At 49.0% G+C, this 20,440-nt stretch overlaps 1 pseudogene; it reads right to left on the minus strand.

Annotated features, from left to right (window-relative positions):
- Positions 1 to 694: 694 nt before the first annotated feature.
- Positions 695 to 15,108, minus strand: LOC146869701 (major histocompatibility complex class I-related protein 1-like; annotated as a pseudogene).
- Positions 15,109 to 20,440: the final 5,332 nt, after the last annotated feature.

The raw sequence follows: 20,440 nt of genomic DNA on the forward strand, positions 1-20,440 counted from the left end.
TGACCAGTTCCTGCAATATAATTTATCAAAAGAGCAGAGGGCTATGGCAAAGAAGGAGTCGACATACACAATGGTAAATATAGAGCATTTAGAGAAATTACCATTCATTCACTCATAGGGAGTCATTAAATCTTTCTCTGCTGTCATCTATTCCTTAACCTCATAAAAATATTCCTCTGCCCTAGACAATGATGTGCCCTTAACCCCTTCAGCGCGGCGCGGATTTCCGCGCCACGCTGAAGATTCCGTGCGCGGGCGGGGCCATGACGGAACGGTTCCGTCATAAGCACAGCCCAACCGACGTGCATGACGGAACCGTTCCGTCAAGCGCGTCAAAGGGGTTAAACTAGTCAATATTTGTCTGGCTGCTGTGAGTACCCACATCCTTCCAAGCCTGTGGCCCCCCTCCCTGTAAAAACACATACTTACAGCAGACCACAATCAATCTCCAGCAGATGCATTGATTCCCACCCACTCTGGTAAAACCCAAGGCCCTAGGTACACCCCCTATTCCTTAGGTGCACGAGCCCCCTCACTGAGGGTACCATCTGTTTCCCGTACACCTCAGTCACGATCTCTTACAAACTATAGTGAGCCCATGAAGAATGCCTGATATACAAGTGTCCTCCCCATGAGCGTGCCATGCTTATACCACACAATCAGCTGCAGGCTGCAGCGTCACTCTCTCAGGCCCTCAGTCCCACAGGTACCATACCTCAGTTGCAATCTTCGACTGGCAGTACTTCTTCCCTATCCCAACACTGAGTTTGACCTCGCCCTCTTGGGTATACAAGTACCCCTCACCCTCACTGCTTGAAGACCACCAGTTAATCTCTAGCAGGCTGCAGTGGCCTACGTCTCCTAGACAGAAATGCTCCAAGCTTGGGGGAGAGGGACACTCAGCATACACTACCATCAAAATCTCTGGCAGGCTGTGATTCACCTGAAGTATGTACATTTTCTCGTCTCCTTCCTGAATTTCCACAGATGTCCTGACCTGATAGGTTCCATCAGGGTTTGGCAGGATGTCCCTCGACTCCCAGGGTATCTCTACACCATTCCTGACCCATTTCACCTCGATGTCTCTGGGATAGAATTAGGCCTGGGAGAAGCACTACGCTACGCTCGCGTAGTTTGCGAAGTTCGCGCTACTTCGCACTACGCGAACTGCACGTAGCACAGTGCGAACACGCGTAGCGTAGTGTTGCGTAGTGCTGCGGTCATTTTTTGCTTGCTCGCGGTCCTCAACGTCAAGTTGGCGACCGCGAGCAAGCAAAATGACATCCCGGCGAGACTTTTTCCTTGTTCGCGATCGCGAGCATGGAAAATAAACCTCCCGGCGAGATTCCCAACGCGAGGAGGTCAGGATTCTCATTGCGAGGGGTCGCGTATGCTCGCGACCGCTCGCGATGAGAAACTACCAGTTCGCGTTGAGAAAGCTGCCGCTCGAGTAAAAATCTACTCGAGCAGCAGAAAACGACAGCTCGCACTGTGCAAGATGCCATTTTCAATAATTGCACAGTGCCGGGTGCTTGTCCGCACTGTGCAATCATTGAAAACAACATCTTGCACAGTGCGAACATGTTACTACGCAGTTCGCGAAGTGCTACGCGTAGCTCGCGTAGTGCGAACTTCACTTTGCGTAGCTTCGCGAAGTGCTACTTCGCGAACTACGCCCACCCTTAGATAGAATCCATACGCATAGCCAGTCAGAAAGGTGCGAGCGCCGCTCTTTGTTCGTGAAATCCTTGTTTTAGGAGAGACTGGAAGGAAACATAACTACAATTACACTGCAATCCCAACATATTAGAAAAGTTATCCAGAGCACCATTTTCCAGAACATGCTTGGATACTATTCCTTGACACCAAATGCAAAAAACATGGCTTTAGATTTTGCAGGAGTGCTCACCTTTGTAACCCAGTCACATCACTTTACAAACTCAGTGATGTCACAAGAGGTGCATAAAGACATGGGGATCATTTCAAATTCCTTTTTGCAAAGTACTGCAAGAAACAACACAGCATGGGATGGTGGCGCTTGGTGGCTAGTGGGGCAGGCATGGTGGGCTACAGCATCTTTGTCAGATTGAGAATCCAGAAATACAGGAAGGCAAGACTCCTGGTGTCCTCCAGCTGTGCTCTTGGGATCTGGAACACTGTTCCAATCCAGACAGGAAAAGCTCCATTCCTTCTCCACCACTGCAAGGAGTCGAAACACCATATCTTCAAACAACACCTTCACGGAATATTCCCAGGATCATCTTCACATTGTTATCTTTTCAGTCTTTTATCAAACATTCAGTCTGTCACCATTTGGTCAATCCATCTGTCCATCCGCCCCTCCATATCCAAACCTATCCGATCATTTTCAAACCTATACATCAAACATACCATTCTATTACTCAGTCATCCATCCTTTCACTTATCCATCCCCCTTTCTTCCATTCATCCATCATTTCAGTCATCCATCCTTTCGCTCATCCATTTACCATTTCGCTCATCCATCCACCCTTTCGCTCATCCATCAACCCTTTCACTCCATCCATCCATCCTCCCTTTCACTCATCCATTGATCCACCCTTTTATTCAGCCATCCATCTTTCCACTCATCTATCCACCATTCAACCAATCTATCCACTCATCTATCCATCTACAATTTTACTCATCCATCTGTCCACTCACGCATCCATCCATCCACCCTTTCACTCATACATACATCCAACCTTTCATCCTACCCTCCATTTACCCTCCTTTCACTCATCCATCCATTCTTTCACTCATCCATCATTACATCTATCCTTTACTCATCTATACATCCAATCATCCATTAATCCACCCTTCCACTCAGTCTGTGTATCATCCACTCATTGATCCATCCATTTATACTTTCACTCACACATCCATCCTTCCTTTCTCTCAACATCTATCCATCAATTCTTTCGCTCATCCATCCATCCATTCACTCTTTTGCTTATCCATCTTTACAGCCATCATTTTACTCATTCATCCGTGCATTTATCACCCATCTTTTGACTCACACATCCACCCATCCTTTAACTCATCCATCCATCCACTCATCCATCTGTCCTCCCTTTCACTCATTCATCTATCCTCCCTTTCCTCCAGCTATCCATGTGCCCTCCTCTCACTCATCCATCCATTCTGTCACTCATCCATTCTTACATCTATCCTTTCACTCACCCATACATCCAATCACTCCTCAATCCACTCATCGATCTGTCCATTTATCCTTTGACCCACTCATCCATCCTTCCGTTCACTCATCATCCATCTAGCCATCCACTCTTTCACGCATCCTTCCATCCACCCTTTCACTCATCAATCCATCCAGCCAGGTGTGGTGGCTCAGTCGACTAATGCTTCCACTGCAGGGGCCTATGTTCAACCTCATGGTCACAGGTTCAAATCCTGGAGGGTCCACTCAGCCTTTCATCCATCTGGGGTCAATAAAATTAGTATCATTGAGTTGGGTAACAATAAACATCTGTTATTCAGCGCCAAGATACCTGCAGGTGAACGTGTGCTTTACAAATACACATTTTATGTTATTTTATCCACTCTTTAAATCATCCATCCTAACATCCACCCGTTTTTCTCATTCATCCATGCATCTATCTTCCACCTTTTCACTCACATATCCATCCATCCTTTAACTCATCCATCCATCAACTCACTCATCCATCAGTCCACCCTTTCACTCATCCATCTGTCCACCCTTTCGTCCTACCATTCATCTATCCTCCCTTTCACTCATTCATCCAGTCTTTCACTTATCCGTCTTTACATCCATCCTTTCACTCATCCATCTATATATTCCGTCACTCATCCATCCATTCACCCTTTCAAACCGGCCATCCATCCAGCCTTTCACTCCCTCATCCATCTTTCCTCCCTTTCACACATCCATTGTTACATCCATCCTTTCACTCATTTATTCATGCCTCTATCCATTCACCCCTTCACTCATCCACCCACCATTTAACTCACACATCCATCCATCTTTAACTCACTCACCTTCCCACCATTTTGCGTTAATTAGGAGCTATTGTCTGCTGAGTTGCAGACAGAAGAAGCCCATAAAAAACACCACCCCTGCTGCAGCTGCTAAAGCGGGGAGGGGGAGTTGACAACACACCTGGTACAACCCCCCCACTGTGTGGAACACTTTACCTGTGCAAGTGAAAGGTGCAAGAGTGCCTATGGCGCAAAAGCTATGACAGCCTAGAGAAGGATCGATACAAACTCTCCCTCTCAACCTACAAAGCCATGTTAGCTAAGGAAAAAGCAGCGTACTATACTAAACTAACAGAAAGAGATAAATATTCTTACAAAGAATTGTTCAATACTGTAAGGAAACGTACTTCCCCTCGCGTGACCAAGATCAATAGCAATCAACCGCTGTGTGACAGTATCGAGAGATTCTTTCGGAACACAGCAGAAGGCATCTACTTTGAGGGTTACTGCCCTAAGGAAACCTCAGCTGAACCCTGATCCTGTACGGATCTCTCCACATCCCCTGCCCACCATCTCGGAATTAGCCCCTCTCGCTTCCAATTAGGTCTCCACCTTATCATTTCAGCCAAGTCAGGCTCTCCACTAGATCCTTGTCCAGTTTCCATTTGGAAAATGGTCCCTGAACTCATGGCCGATAATATCTTATGTTTAAAACAGGGTGTTTACCCAAAAAATGGAATTAGCTTCAATACTTCCTATCCTTAAGAAACCCAGTCTCAATCTTAATGACCCTAATAATTTTCAGCCTATCTCTCGGCTTCCTCTGCCAGCCAAATTGGTTGAAAAAGCCATGAATCTCCAACTCTCCTCTTATATTCAGGAAAACCTCCAGCAAGATGATACACAAAATAGCTTTAGAGAAGGCCACAGAACCAAATCTGCTCCGATTAAATTATCGGAAGTAATCGATGAGGACCTAGATTCCGGAGGTAGGGCTGCACTATCTTACATGATCTCTCTGCGACCTGTGAGACGGTCCATCAGTACCTATTATTGGACTACCTAGCAAGGATTGGAGTACAGTGGGTAGCTCTGACTCTGTTGTGTTCCTTACTTTCGGATAGGAAACAGTTTGTGGCTCTCGACTACTTCGTTTACGAACCATTTTCCCTCCTGTGTGGGGTCCAACAGGGCTTCTCCATCAGGCCGACTCTGTTTAATGTTTATGTGTCTCATCCTTGGCAACCTTTAAAAGGATCTTTTGGGTTCTCTCTGACCTCCTACTCCAAGACATGCAAATTGTTGTCTCTGTATCTAAGCAGGGCACCAATACCTGCAGCAATTTTCATGATTGTATGAAGGATATCAGCATATGGATGAGCAACAACTGCCTAAAGTTGAATTCTGACAAAAAGATCATTCTCTTTGACAACAATACCTCCTTCTGGTCCCAATCTTGGTGGCCGTCAGGAAAGTCAAGACCTGGAAGTCCTAATACTACAAGCTCACCTTTGGGGAACAGGTTCATTCCTTGACAGCTTCCAGCTTTTTTATTCTGAGGATGATCAAAAAGAGCTTACATTTCACTTCTTCAGAGTCCCAATAAATAGTTCTGAACTCTCGTGTCCTTCTTAAGTCTGGATTACTGCAGTGGGTTGTACCTTAACATGCAGCAACAACATCTTAGTAAGCTGCAAGTGCTTCAAAACACTGCTGCCAGACTTCTGTCCGGTACCACTAAATTCAGCTCTGTTAAAACCTTGATCAAGTTTAAAGCTTTGTGTACAGCCTTCAAGGTGCTACACAACACTGGACCCACCCACCTTAGACAAAGATTCATGTGGTACGTACCTAATAGAACCATCCGTTCCTCAGGCGCAAGAACCCTGGTTGTTCCCAGATTTAAAAAATCTAACTGGAGAGGAGGATGCTTCATCTTGGGTATCGCCAAGGCTAGAACGAGTTGCCTCTCTTTATCCGTTCTGCTCCCAACCTGATCACTCAGGAAAGAGGTGAAAATATGGGTTTTAACGAACTAGGCCCCCTCTTAGTTGTCCCTGTTATTCATTGGAGACAGCCAGGACACCTCTGGTTAACAGCGCACTTTATAACAGCACATAACATGAACCACCCAAACACAGCAGTGCCCCCTGTGTAACACTGCTCCTGGAAACCCCCTTTTGTCACCCCTTCTGGGGAACAGAAATACCAGACACTGTGAGCTGTGGGGGGGGAGAGGTGCAGAACGTGCTTCACAGGGATATCAAATAAAGCACAACCCCCTGAGGGTAACACTGCCTTCCTCACCCCCACCCGCTCCCACCTTGAGCTCCGTTCAGTACAGTGCTACCAGTACCTGTCCACACAAGCGCTCAAGTGCCTGGTGTGGGACAGTAAGCGCTATATAAATACCATAACCCACCTCTCTGCAGACTCTCCTCCCCGAGCTTCAGGTATTTCTTCAGATCCTCGATGCACTCTCCCTCCAGGTAGTCCTTATATCGCTGGGTGTTGGTCCTGTCTGAGTTCCAGTGGTCCTGTGTGACCCTGGCCGCATCCACGGCCGCCGTGTAGGTCAGTCTTTCCTTGTCGAGGCTGATGAAGTCATGTCCGTCGAAGGCGAATTGTAGGAACTCCCCAGTGGAGCCGTCGTCACGAAGCTCACAGCCAATCATCCGCTGGACAATGTGAAGACCTGTGGGGGAGGGAGAAGAGGGGAGTGAGGGGCTGAGGGAGCAGACTGAGGGCCTGAGGGGATAGCAAGGGTCCAACACCTACAGGGAGAGAGTGAGGGGAGCCAGAACCCCAAGCAGAGCCGTCCTCCTGGAGCGCATTGGATTATGAGGAGGGAGATTTGAGGAAAGGGTGAAAGAGTGAGGGGCTCATGGAGCAGTGTGATGGCCTGGGGGTGATGGGGGACAGACAGTGAAACCCGCTGGGGGGAGCAGAGTCTGTCTTTAAGGGGAGGGAGCAGCAGAGAGTGATGTAAGTGGCAGAACACCAGAGGTGAAATGAGAGCCTGGTGGGAGAGGTGCAGAGTGATGGCCCGGGAGCGGAGGGGGATAAAATCAATCATCCCGGTCTCCCCTCCGCCCCCGCAGGGCCGTTCACCCAGAGCTTGCAGCCAAACATCACCTGGACAATGGGGAAACCTGGGAGCTGGGGTAAAGAGAGGTTAAAGGAGAGTGAGGGGTGGGGTTCATGAGGGAGCAGAGTGAGGACTGGAAGGGAGAGCAGGGGTGCAACACCCGCAGGCAAAGAGTGAGTATAGACCTGAACCCCCCCCACTCGATTTAAGCTGTCCCAGTAATGAGGGGGAGGAGCTAAAGGGAGATTGGACGACAGCACAGACAGTGTCTGCGTGAGAGTGAACAACCTGGGTGGGGGTGCATGTTATCCTCCCCCCTTCAGGGGCAGGCAGAAACACCAATGACATCTTCTGCGCCTCAAAATGTTCAGTGCAACTGCATCTGTCACCCTGTTTTCCAGACACTTGCACCCCCAAACGCTGCCTCCCCTCTGACCTCTCAAATCAACTCTTCCGAGGTCTCTACCTCCCCAAGTCAAGGTCAATACACAGTCATACAGCACTGTGCAGGCGAGTCCCCCCTTCCTGTGCCATTCCTCCATACCCCTCCCAAACCCCAACGCTCACCCCCGGTCTTAATCTGTAATTAACCCTGAGTCACTTACTCCCTGTCTGGTTGCTCCTCCTTGGTGTCACTCACCCCTGGTCTGGTTACCCCCTCCCTCCAGTGTCACTCACCCCCAGTCTGGTTGCCTCCTCCCCCTGTGTCCCTTACCCCCCATCTGGTTGCATCCCCCCCCTCGGTGTCATTCACCGCTAGTATGGTTGCCGCTCCCCTTGTGTCACTCACCCCTGGTCTGGTTGGCCCTCCCCTGGTGTCACTCATGCTCGGTCTGGTTTGCCTCTCCCCCAGCTCCGAAGTGGCTGTGGCCGGCACCCAGGCAGTGTGGGGTATGTTTTTTGAGTGATGGGGCCTCTTTTGTTACTGAGGGCCGTTTTTAAGCAGTGCTGCAATATCAGGCCCCTGAGACAAAAACAGCAGCAGTGCTTCTCACTAGCAACCACCCCTCTCCCGGACGGGTCCAATTGAATTACCAGGGCTGGTTTGTGTTCCCAGTCGGCCCTACTCTCCCCCGGTGTCACTCACCCCCAGTCTGGTTACCCTCCTTCCCCGGTGTCACTCATCCCAGGTCTGTTTGCCCCTCCCCCGGTGTCACTCCACTCAGTCTGGTTTGCCCCCTCCCAAGTGTCACTAACCTCCAGTCTGGTCAACCACCCGTCATGTGGGTGGCCCAGGACTGGGTAGAAGGACAACTATCATTACATTTACAAGCCTCTTAAGTTGACTTCTTTTCATACACGGTGACTTTGAAACACATTTTCCTGCGTGACAGTATAGAATAAGTTTCTCTGAAAGACCAATACCTACTTCATGGTTACACTATCACGACCACCTTGAACATTCAGTACAAGGCCCAATAGTACATTGTGCAAATGTTATTGTTTGTTGATCATCCGAAAGGTGACATGGCTATCATAAGTAAGTAAACTATGTCAGACAGGCTGAGGTCGTGGCACGGAAGCATGGACACTATTGTTATAAATTGTGGGTGCACTTCTGTTTTAGACAGAGCAGCACTCTGCTGTCATAGGTGAGGTCGCTGCATGACGGACTCTCAGCCCGGCTGACTTCTGTTTTCTCTCTGCGAGGAGGGATGCCCAACTTGTGACCAAGAGGGGACCCTCACACATTTACCACAGGTAATGGGGAGTTAGATCATCTAGTACTGGGATTTGACAGGTCACTCGCCCAAGACTGCTACGCGAGGTAGCGCATGACAGGAATGCAATATACATAGCACATATTTAAGCCAGCATATATACACTGCTTCAGCACAATGGAGGAATTGTGTATTCTTTTCACTGTTTTAATAATGATAATTACACTCGTATGCTTCTGTCTAATAATCATTTCAGCACATAAAGGATCACAGTGCTTCAATAAATATTTTAATGTCACTTTGTGTACGCCTTGAACATCTCTCTGCGTGCACGAGTGACTGAGTGAGAGGGTTCTAGGTCTGTTACTACCATTCCTTGTGAGTCAGGGTTGTCATGTTCTAAGGTTGCACAATCCATTTGCTACCGGCTCGGGGTTAGGGATACTTACGATTGCAGGGTGAGCTAGTAGGACTACAGGCGAACAGGTTCTCAGGGGGTGCGCGGAATCAGTCTGGCACCATCCTGAAGTTTATGTCCAAAAAACACAAAATGAAAACCGCACAGCACTCCAGCCCGGGTGCCACTCACCCTCAGGTCTGGTTACCCTTCCTCCCCGGTGCCACTCACCCCTGGTGTGGTTGCTCCTCCCTGGTTTCACTCACCCCATGTCTGGTTGCCCTCCCTCCCCCGATGTTACTCATCCCTGGTGTGGTTGCCCCTCCCCCAGTGTCGCCGGTGTCACTCACCCCTGGTCTGGTTGCCCTCCCTCCCCCGATGTTACTCATCGCTGGTCTGTTTGCCCCTCCCACAGTCTCACTCACCCTCAGTCTGGTTGACTCGCTCCATCAGGATCCTCACACCGGTCTTGTACCACTGCTCCTTCCCTCGGAGCATCTCTGTCTCACTCTCCCAGTACTTGGGGTCCTGGACGGTCACGTTCTCCATCCAGGGGGCCCGGGGCTCCACCCTGCGGCTCTCACTGGTGTAACTGGTGATGGGGACGTCATCCACGTACCCGAGCTCAGAGAACTGGGGAACCCCGAGGAGGGGCTCTGAAAGACAGTATTGGAAGTACCGGAGTGAGTGCGGGCCTGGGGGGAGAGAGGTACAGTGGGTCAGAGACGAGAGCACCCCCCCACATGTAACACCAGGAAGAGGGGGGCAGTCATTGCGAGGGAGGGGGCTGCGGTCGAGGCGGGGGGAGTCCCTGAAGTAACAAGCTTCGTAGCTTTAAACTCAGCGCTTCAGGACTCGAGCTTATACACACGTGACGTCACACCACTGGGGGCGCCGAAGAACCAATCAGAGCACAGAGACCCCCCCCCCCCATTCTCATCCAGCTGCAGGCTGTGCGAGAGGAAGGTGAACTACAGCTGAATCTGGGGAGCAGGGAGTGGGGGCGCGAACTCGGCCCAGGTCAGGGAGCGCTTAGTACGAGCACCAGTTACCTTACACAATTCATATTGGGAGGGAGGGGTGGGGGGGAAACAGGCCACGGACAAAGACTTTGTGTGAAAAAGGCCGCTTTATTGGAACAGGTGCACATTACAATTTTAAAACCTCGGCAAACAGGCTTCCAAAACTAAACCTCACTAAATAAACCATATACCTAACCCCACACCCCGCCCCCTCCCCTAAATTTCTTCGAACCCGCCCCCGCCCGTACATTACAACATTACAACAATATCAAACATTACATTCCTGTATAATCCCATCAAAACCTCTTAATACAAACCTTCCGTTAACCAAACTCCCCTGCCTGCCCCTTTACAGCTATCCATCACCCAAACTGTGGAACCGAACTAAACTTAACCAACCTATCCTTTCCCTGTCGATAACCCAACTCAACAAATTAATCAACCAACCTCCGGCAAAACTGTCAAAATTCAAATAACCCCCGCACTGCACCTGCTCCAAGCGACAAATACATATTAAAAAACCCCTGCGCACCTGTCCCAGAAAAAACCACCAATAAAAATTTCCGAAATGGAGGAAAAGCAAAACGGAAAAAGGGGCAAAAATATAAAAAGGGGGGGGACCAAATGAAAAACTTGTTTTTTGTGGGAGGGAAAGGGGGGGGGGGACAAAAAACACTAATAGCCAAGCTCCCAGCCACCAGGTCACCAAACCTAAAATGGTGGCTGGGAGCCCCTCCTCCCGTCCCCACAGACACCATTTTAGGTTTGGCCTGTGTTGTAGCGCTCTCACCTGGCTCTAAGAAGGGTACTCGGACGGACTCAGACCGCCGTGCCGACCTCTCATGAGAAACCCTTGTAGGAAGCGCCCTCACCGAAGGGCCGCACTCTCCTTTAGCTCGTACCATCGCTGACTGCTTACGTGGGACCGCACCCGGGATCTGCAAAAAACTACCAGACACATGAGAAGGCCCCCCCTCATCATCCAGCAATTCCCCTTCTTCAGGACTATCCTCCTCATAGTCCAGCAGAATTGGCTCCTCTGCCTGTAACACCTCTTTAGCAAATTCCACCACACAGGCCTTACCGGACCCTGCCTTTTGACTCACACTGGCCCCAGTGGCCCCTGAATATCTCCTCTGCGGGGGAGCCGACTGTACCCGCCGGTCCTCCCCCAACCGTTGACTGGCTTGACCATCAAATTCCTGTGTAAATACTGACCACCATGACCTGCTGAACGTTGGGGCCAGCGAAGTCGCGCCGGACTTTCGTGTGCTGGCCGCGACGGGATCCCCCGATGGTACGGAATGTGCCGCGCCAGGCCTCACCCTCCCTTCTCCTCGGCGCCGCTGGGCCGCACCTTGCGCTACCAAGTCAGCTGCGCTGCTACACTTCCTAACCTGTGAAGAAAAATGTTGGACTGGTGTGCTGGGTCCCTGAAAACTACTTGCTACACCTGCCCCGCACCACTCTGAAACATCTCTCTCTGCCCAATACCTCCAGAAAATCCTGAAAGACCAATACCAACCGGGGAAGGAGACACCACCCCTTCCTCATCCCCACTCCATTCTAACATTGCCTGAACCACCGCAGACGCAAAACCAACTCCTTTACCGGCCCCCGAACCCAGCGAACCACCCGACCCAGCCCACTCCCCACCACTATAACCAAACCTAGCCCCCAGCCCTTTACCCGCGCCCCCCTCGTGCCCTTTCACCCGGGACCCCCCAAAGAGTCCCCTTCATCGAGGCCCCGAACCCCTTCGGCCCATGAAGGAATAATGTCAAGCCCCTCCCAATCACCACTCTCCTCAGCTGGCTCCATTTCCCCAAATGCTAAACATTCATCACCCAAACCAACCCCCCCCTCGCTCCTGTCAACCCCTGACGTACCCTCCCTGTGACCGAGGGCAGCAGACCCACCCTAGGCGGAGAAACTGACACCCTCACACTCCCACGATCTTCAACTGAAACCAAGTCCGGATGGGGATGCCCTCGCTGCTCCCATACCCAGCTCTCCCTCGCTCCGAGACGCTACCTACAACGCTCGCGGCGCCCCAGTAAGTGAAGCCAAGCGCCGCTTAAATCCCCGGCCCCCCCGCGCTTAACACTTGCAGCGGGGCAGGAAGAAGAGCGCGGAACACAAAACGCCGCACGCCCACCTCGCTCTCGGCGCCCAACAACTCCCGACCCACCCCGCCTGATACACCCGCCTCCCCCGCTACCACCAACGGAAAATGTGATACTTGAGCGGGGGCCGCCTTTCTAAAACGCGGGCGGCCCCGGTCACTTACCGGCCCCAACCTCTGCTTTTTGGGCGAAGTACATGCGGCCACTGCCGCCGCCACACCAGTCGAGGCCTGCCGCGTAGGCCGCGACGGCCCCGCGACCTCGCCGATGACGAGGTCCATCCTGCCTGCCTCCCGTAGAAGCCGGAGGGCCTTCAGGACACGAAAGTCTTGCGACGCCATGACTACAAACACTATAAATAGTAATTGCGCCAAAATACTCGTGAGACAAAAAACACTAATAGCCAAGCTCCCAGCCACCAGGTCACCAAACCTAAAATGATGGCTGGGAGCAGGCGCCCAACACTTTTATAGTTGGGCTACTTTTGGGCTACAAAAATTGTAGTCCAAATTCAAAATGGCCGGCGCAAGGCCAGCCCACCCCCCCACACACACCCCTTCCCAAACCGCCCGTGGGGGGACCTCCCTGCGGTCAGCTGCCCCCCCCCAAGTCCCCCTTGTGGACACGGGGACGTGAAGTGATTTGCCCAGAATCACAGGATCCGACGCCGAGGCTCGAACCTGGTTCTCCAGGTCCAAAGTCAGCTGCTCTAGCCCTATAATTCTGGTCACCCTAGACTCATGGTTGACCGGAATTTTAAAGCCAAAAACCGGGACATTTCCCAAAAAGTGACAGACTACAATTTTACTTCAACCGAGCGCACAGACTGACAGCGCTCCTCAGCAGAGAATGACAGAACAAGCAGTAAGAACAAACATAAAATGCAACTTTTAAACCCAGTAGCTTGTCTGTAAATTAAATTGCTTTCTTGAAACAGCTGCTAACTATCCCTGCTTGGTAAAACATAAAAAAGAACCACAAGCCGTTTTCAATCGACACTCTGTAAAAACCAGGACATGAGCTAAATTTCCTAAAATCTGCCGGGACAGCTGGTGAAAACCCGGGACCGCCCTGGCAAACATGGTACCCTGGTAACCCCACCTAAGTCACAATTACCACAGCCATGCGTCAGTGGCGGTTCATCCAATAAGGAGGAGTAGCATCACCCTACTGCTTTTCAGCCGTGTAAGTAAAAGAAAACAAATGATGATAAGTCGATGGTATTATCATTTTATTCGCTCCTTCTGCGTCCGGTTTGCCGGTGGAGCTGCTCTGTTCTCATAGCAGCGGGAGGAGTGGTTTGCACTCACTAAGTGCGCATGAATGTTTGGCCATCCGTCCTGGGCTGGCCAAACCGTCATGCACACTTTGCATGTTCTCCACCCAGGCTCCATTACATCCTGGGTGGGGAACATTCCCAGGATCCCAGTCCCTACCTGAGCGCCGAACCACAGCATTCAGACCTTACACAAACCTGCGTTGCAGATTTGTGATTAGCTTAGGGGAGGCTGGGGGCTTCCTGGGTGGTTTGTTCCTGTGCCCGGAGAGATGAGGATAAACGATGGTGGAGAGACGTGGCGAGACGCGATGAGGAGGGAAGTTTATTTATTTTTCTTTGCCACCTCTAACCCATCCACCCTCCACCCTGCCACCCTGATCTGTGCTAGCTGCCACTGACATAATTACCAACCTATCAGAATGCTCATAAACTCAACCAGCTGTCACTATGTCTATCCCTTCACCCTCAACCCCACCCTGCCAAGCCTCGCTTCTTGTAAATCAGACCATTTCTTATTAAAAGCAGACTCACACATTTTTATATGCACTGAAAAAACAAAGTTTAAAGTGATGTTATAGTTAGGTGAATATGTCAGTGTCAACAAAACATTTTGAACTAAAATAACACAGAATTTCACCTTTTATAGTTAGCAGAGCTAACTACAACATGCGCCCCACCATGCACTGCTTATGACCTCACATATGACATCACTCATTGTTAGACCTGGCAGCTCTTTGTGGTTTACCCTGTCTTTTTGCTTTTGACCTCCTGTTTTTGTCTGTTTGATAAAAATTAGTTTTTCTGGCTTTAGGACTCTAGGCACTTTACCACAGCTGACTAGTGTTGATTAAGACGTCCGCACGGCATAGAAATTCTTGAGCAATGCCCGGAAACTCTTCATTATTGAGCGATCTGCCACTCCTGTAACGGTGCAGGATGCAGATTAGGAAGCCACTGGCCAGAGAAATCGACACTGGATGTCGGTGACCAGATCTAAGCCCAGACCTGATACCTGCTGAGCGGCACATACACCGTGGCCTGACGAGGCCTTTGGAGGCCCTGTGGAGGGGGGGTGGCGGTGTGACGAGTGCCAGGGGCCGGAGTACCTGTGGAGGTCCTGGGCTAGGCCTTTGATGTGACACTCATTTGGTTATTGATGCACTCCTGTTGCCTGGCCCTGGGCCTTCCTTGCCTTTCTCCTGTCTCTTCCTATGCTCAGCTTGCTGGTGATTCTGCCCATTTCCATGACGTGGGTGAACTATGATGCCAAGTGCTGGGGACAAAGGCTGTGCTTTAACTCTTTTGAATTGATTGGGGCACATACTCTCGCCTACAACGAGTCATAGTGACAATAAGCAGAAAGAGCTTACTTTTGACCCTGCTGGGACCCCGTTCACCCTCATAATCTATTAGTACTTCAGACCATGCAATGGTGGACCCTCTGTCAGATGGCACAGCTTCTATCATGGCTGAGCTGCGGGCTGGCTTCACGTCTATAGACTCCAGATTTGACACTCTGGTGCGATGCGTTGATGCTCTGTCTGAGCGCCTGGATGCCATAATGTGAGAATCAACAGCGCAGAGCGCAGGATCTCGGAAATTAAGGATGGTAACGCAGATACAGCAAATTGTCTTGAACGTGTGGAGCGGCTCCTCAAAACTATTGCAACTTAGAATGAAGACCTAGAGGCGAGGTCCCACCGAAATAACATTCGTATTGCTGGCATTCCTGAATCCACCAACGTGGGATGCATGGACCGCTTTGTGGAACAACTACTGGCATAACTCTATGATAGAAAGTCTTTTTCAGATGCCGTATAATTGAGAGAGCAAATCGGACTCTTGGGCCTTGGCTAATTCAGGGGGCATGGCTCCAGCAAATCATTGCCAGGCCCTTGACATTCAGAGGCCGTGACACCTCTCCATGCCTAGCCTGTGACTGAAGACCTCTACAATATCAGGGGTCTGCAGTGTCGCTATATCTTGACTATACGAAGATGGTACAGGAGGTCTGTCGTAAATTTACTCATGTTAAATGCTCTCTTCAAAAGCTTGGCCCAAAATATGGGATGATTTACCCTTAGGCTTCGGGCAGAGCTAAATGGCCGGCCTTATATCTTTAATGTTCTTGCGGATGCTGAAAAGGTATGCAAAAAACACTCATCCAGCAAGTCTCCATCTGTCACGAGCCCCAGCATAGCTAATTCAGGGGGCGCGGCACCTGCTTCGCCTGAGGCACGTACAGTGTAACTGGTCCCCGGAGTTTTTTTGCTAATGTTTATTGTGCTCATTAAGGCAACCCTCCAAATAGGTCACATAGTTGGACTATGCATTACGATGTCCTGTGCTATGCCATCTGTTTATACATTGCTTATTTTGCTCAATATCTATTATTAATGTACAATATTGTTTCTTCCGGGCCTGCTCTAATGGGCGTTGTCACCCCTATGGTATACAGCACTATATTTGTATCAACAAGTTTTTTCGGTGTTAAATGGGTTCTCTGGTTTAGTTTTTTTCTGGAGTGGGCGTGGGTGTTTGGAATTGTTTTCTGTATTGTTTATTGTTGAAGCCTTCTTACCGTTGTGGTACATACTAGGTTTTCCCTTATACGCTCCTTTTATGGAACATTAGCTTCCAGTGCTATGCTTTCTAACACTAGTAGAGACGAGGTTATCACACACTCCTGCATGTCATGGAATATCAGAGGTTTTAATAATCCTTGTAAAGGGAGAGAAGTCCAAGCCTAGTTGTGCAGGAACGGGATCCACGTAGCCTTTCTTCAGGAGACGGTTTTACCTCCTAGTTTCCCAGCAGCTACATGGGCACACATCAATATTTTTCTCACTATTGTTTTTATTCACATCATGTATGTATTCATATACATAACAGTGTCCCTTTCCAACTGCTGCGGACTGTCGCAGACAATGCTGGTCGCTACCTGTTTGTGATGGATGGGTTAGCGGGCCATCAAAGACCTTCTTAACACATTTCATCTTTCGGATGCATGGGGCCATAAATTTCCAACACAGAGGGGATATACCTTTTACTCTGCCCCACATACTGCGTGGATGTGCATTGATTATTGGTATATGTTTCCGAATGCGCTCCTGTGACTGCACACTATCGCTCATTTACCACACACGCTCTCAGACCATGCCCCTGTTGTGATGACATTACCCATACCCGTTTCACCCCTATGTTTCGACAGTGGTGCTTCCTATCTAATGCGCTCCACGACACAGTTTTCCGCTCTGGAGTTCAGGGGGCTGTTGTCTATTTTTTTTCATAAATACTGGCTCTGTTGAGATCCCCACCATACTGCGGGAGGCCTTTAAAGCCTATGTGCGAGGGGTATGCATTTCAAAACATGCAGGAATGCTTCGTAGTATTTGTGCTGACCTCACTAAAGTGGAGCTTCGGCTTCTGGACTCAGCTAATAGGGATGCAACTCTTTATTATCAGCTTCACGATAGGTTGAAATTGTTGCATGACTTCCATGACCTAGCTTAACGTGAGATTGTATACTTGGGAACGTATGCTTGGGCGCGTCAGTATGGTGAAGGCGAATGAATGGGCCGTATGCTAGCGCATCTGCTCCGCCCCACCATACCATGCTACATATGTAACACATTTGTGTAGACCGGATGGCACAGAAGTTACAGATGTTGCTAAAATTCAGACTTGTCTGACTATTATAAGTTGTTCTACACAACTCGCACTGAGCGCCAGGGAAGATGTTTTGGCTGAGTACTTGCCGTCTATAGACGACTTTAGTGGGTCTAAAGTGCCTGGCTTAGATGTGTTCACTGGGGACTTCTATAAGGCCTATAAACAATTACTGGGCCCACATTTATTGGAAATGTATGCGGAATCTCTTGAGCGTGGCCATTTACTCCCTGCGTTGAGGGAAGCAGTCATTACGATCCTGCTTATACCCAATAGGCCCTCTTACCACTGTTCTTCATATCGGCCATTATCTATTCTCAATTTTTATACTAAAATTCTGGCTAAAGTCTCAGCCACTAGCCTCTCTTTGTTAATGGACTGCATAATCTCCCCCATGCAGTCCGGCTGTGTGCTGCACCACGCCACCTCAATAAATCTCTGCACCCTCTTTGCAGTACTTATTAAAATTCTCCTTCTGTCTCCTCAGTGGTTGCATTACTAGATGCAGAAAAGGCATTTGACTCCATCAAGTGGGCCTTTTTGCACGCTTCACTGGCAAAGTTGGGCTGGCCTAGCAGATTTCGTAAGCTGATTCACCCTTTATATCAGGAACCAGTAGCTAAATTTAATCTAAACGGTACGCTCAAAGACCCTTTTTCCTTTAACACGCGGCACCTGACACGGCTGCAGCTTTCCCCCCTCTTGTTTATTATTGATGTGGACCCTCTTGCGCGCCATCTTCAGAAAAGATATATTCACAGGGGCCTAGATTCCCCCATGGGACCCAATTGGCTTCCCTTAATGCTGATGACATACTGTTGTTCATTCGTGACCTGGAGACCAATGTACCCCCACTAGTGTGCAAGCTGCTGCAGTTCGACATGATTTCCAGATTGGGCATTAACTGGAGCAAGTTCGAGTTGTTTCCACTCACAGACACCACAGTACCATGTGATCTTGACATTCCCCTGCAATGGTGTGCAGACTCTGCCAAATATCTGGGCATCCATGTTCACAGGGACCACTCGGAAGTCATTTGCCGTAAATATGGACCTGAGCTAATGAAACTAGATGCACAGGTGGAAAGGTGAATTCAGCTTCCGCTGGGCATGGCAGGGCGCATTGCAATTAATAAAATAAGAGTCCTACCCCGATTTCTTTATCTTTTAAAAAATATTCCTTTTGCTCTTACCGGTAGTTTTTTGCTTCTTTGGGAGGGCTGCTCATTCAATTAAATATGGGCTGGTTCTCTGCCTCGTGTTCACTGGGAGGTCCTCAAACTCCCCTATGAGCGTGGTGGATTTGGAGTTCCTGAGCGCCAACTCTATTTTTATATAGCTCAAGCGCATTATGCATGATACACCCAAACCAGTCCCAGGATGCTTGTTTCTGGTCCAGGGAGGACTTGGCCTTGTAGATCGGGCTGGACAGGTTCAAGACTGATTTGCATATGGCTGGGTCCAAACTGGAATGGCATGGTGTGCAAAAGTATGGATTTAGGCCTGATCTCTGTGCTGGGTATGAAGGCTTGACATTGTTCAGCATCCTGTCCATCAATAGTTCTATTGCATTTATCGCACTAAGTGAGGGGGTATGCCAAGAAATGGATGCTGTGCTCTCCATGCCACTGGAGTCAAGCTAGCCAGGCTGATGAGGGGTAAAATCCAGAAAATGCAGGATGCTTGTTCTGGTCCGGGGAGGACCTAGCCTGGCAGTTCGGGAGAGATTCTTCCCATGAGGCACAGGGTCAAGACTGATTTGCATATGGCTGGGTCTGAACTGGAATGGCATGGTGTGCAAAAAAGTATGCATTTTGGCCATGATCTCTCTACTGGGGGTGAAGGTTTGACATTGTTCAGCATCCTGTCCATCAATTGTTCTTTTTGCACGTTTATAACGTTGGTATTTTCTTACTTTAGAAAATGCTAAGTGAAATGGGTGATGGCATCTCACAAAAAGTTAAGGACTGTCCTAACACACCACCAGGTGTAATGCTTCATCATCGGCAGTCCTCGCTCTCCAAAAACCAGGTTTGATGGAGAGCGGCCTACACCTGGAGACAGGGAGGCACTTCTAAAGCTAAGTGGGGGCCCATATAGTGAGTGTGTTTAAAAATCAGTATAATCGCCAGAAGGAATTTTATTCTGAGGAGGGGATTATATGATATTACAATACAAGACGGGTGAGCATGGGAAACTTATTGCCCCATCACTGTAGTGGTAAATGTTGTCAACATGTTTCTGCCTATCTGGCCCAAGGGGTCAGTGGCATTCATCAGGGCAACCTAAATATATAACAGGCTCCTTATCTTACCACACAAGTTGGTAGGATGACACCCCTGCGTAGGCTGACCTATGTCAATACTCTACCTAATATAGAGTATTGGCTCTGGAGAATTGATGAGGAGAGTAGACGAACATAGGTTACGGCGAGAGACGCACCTTGACGAATGTGTGACTACAGGGGTCTCTCCCCCACTCTCCTCCCATGGGGCATGTAGGTTTCCTTTATAGGATTTCATGAAATGTATATTAGGTAGGGTATTGACATAGGTCAGCCTACGCAGTGGTGTCATCCTACCAACTTGTGTGGTAAGATAAGGAGCCAATTTTCTATAATAAGATAATGGGTGGTATGGTTTTGGTGTGACAAGATTCATCTGTCCGCTCATAGGATTATAACCCACTACTGAGGGCTATCCCAGTTGTTGAAGACCCTAAACCCGAGTTGTAGGACTGAGCCTCAGCTGAAGGCCTATAATGAAGAAGAGGGCCTTTAACAACCAGTATAGCCCGAGGGAGTACAGCTGTGAGGCTTTTAGAATATTCCACCCACAGAGGGTAGATTTTCTAAATCCAAAAAGAGCATACAGAGAGACATACATTAGACTGTTGGAAGTGGAACACTAGGCTGATTACATCTATTATAAGTCGTGAGCCATTTCATTGTGTTCAACAGAGCTCTTTACTTTCCAATGCTCTAATAGTATTTAAATCTAAAATTACAAATGAGAGAACTATGATTCACCAATAATGTTAGTGTTAATTTTTATTAGAATAAAGTAATTTTAGGGTATAGACTGTTAGGCAGTGGTAACATATAGTTACAGAAAATGCAAACAACATATCATTTAGTGTTTTTTTTTTTACAAGAATAGGCAGCTCTGAAAAGAGCTTTTTTATAACCATTTTGTGATTTGTTTGTTGTTTTTGTTTTTTATACT

Source organism: Triturus cristatus, chromosome 1_1 (genome assembly GCF_964204655.1).
Source record: "Triturus cristatus chromosome 1_1, aTriCri1.1, whole genome shotgun sequence".
In the NCBI taxonomy this organism is placed as follows: Eukaryota; Metazoa; Chordata; class Amphibia; order Caudata; family Salamandridae; genus Triturus; species Triturus cristatus.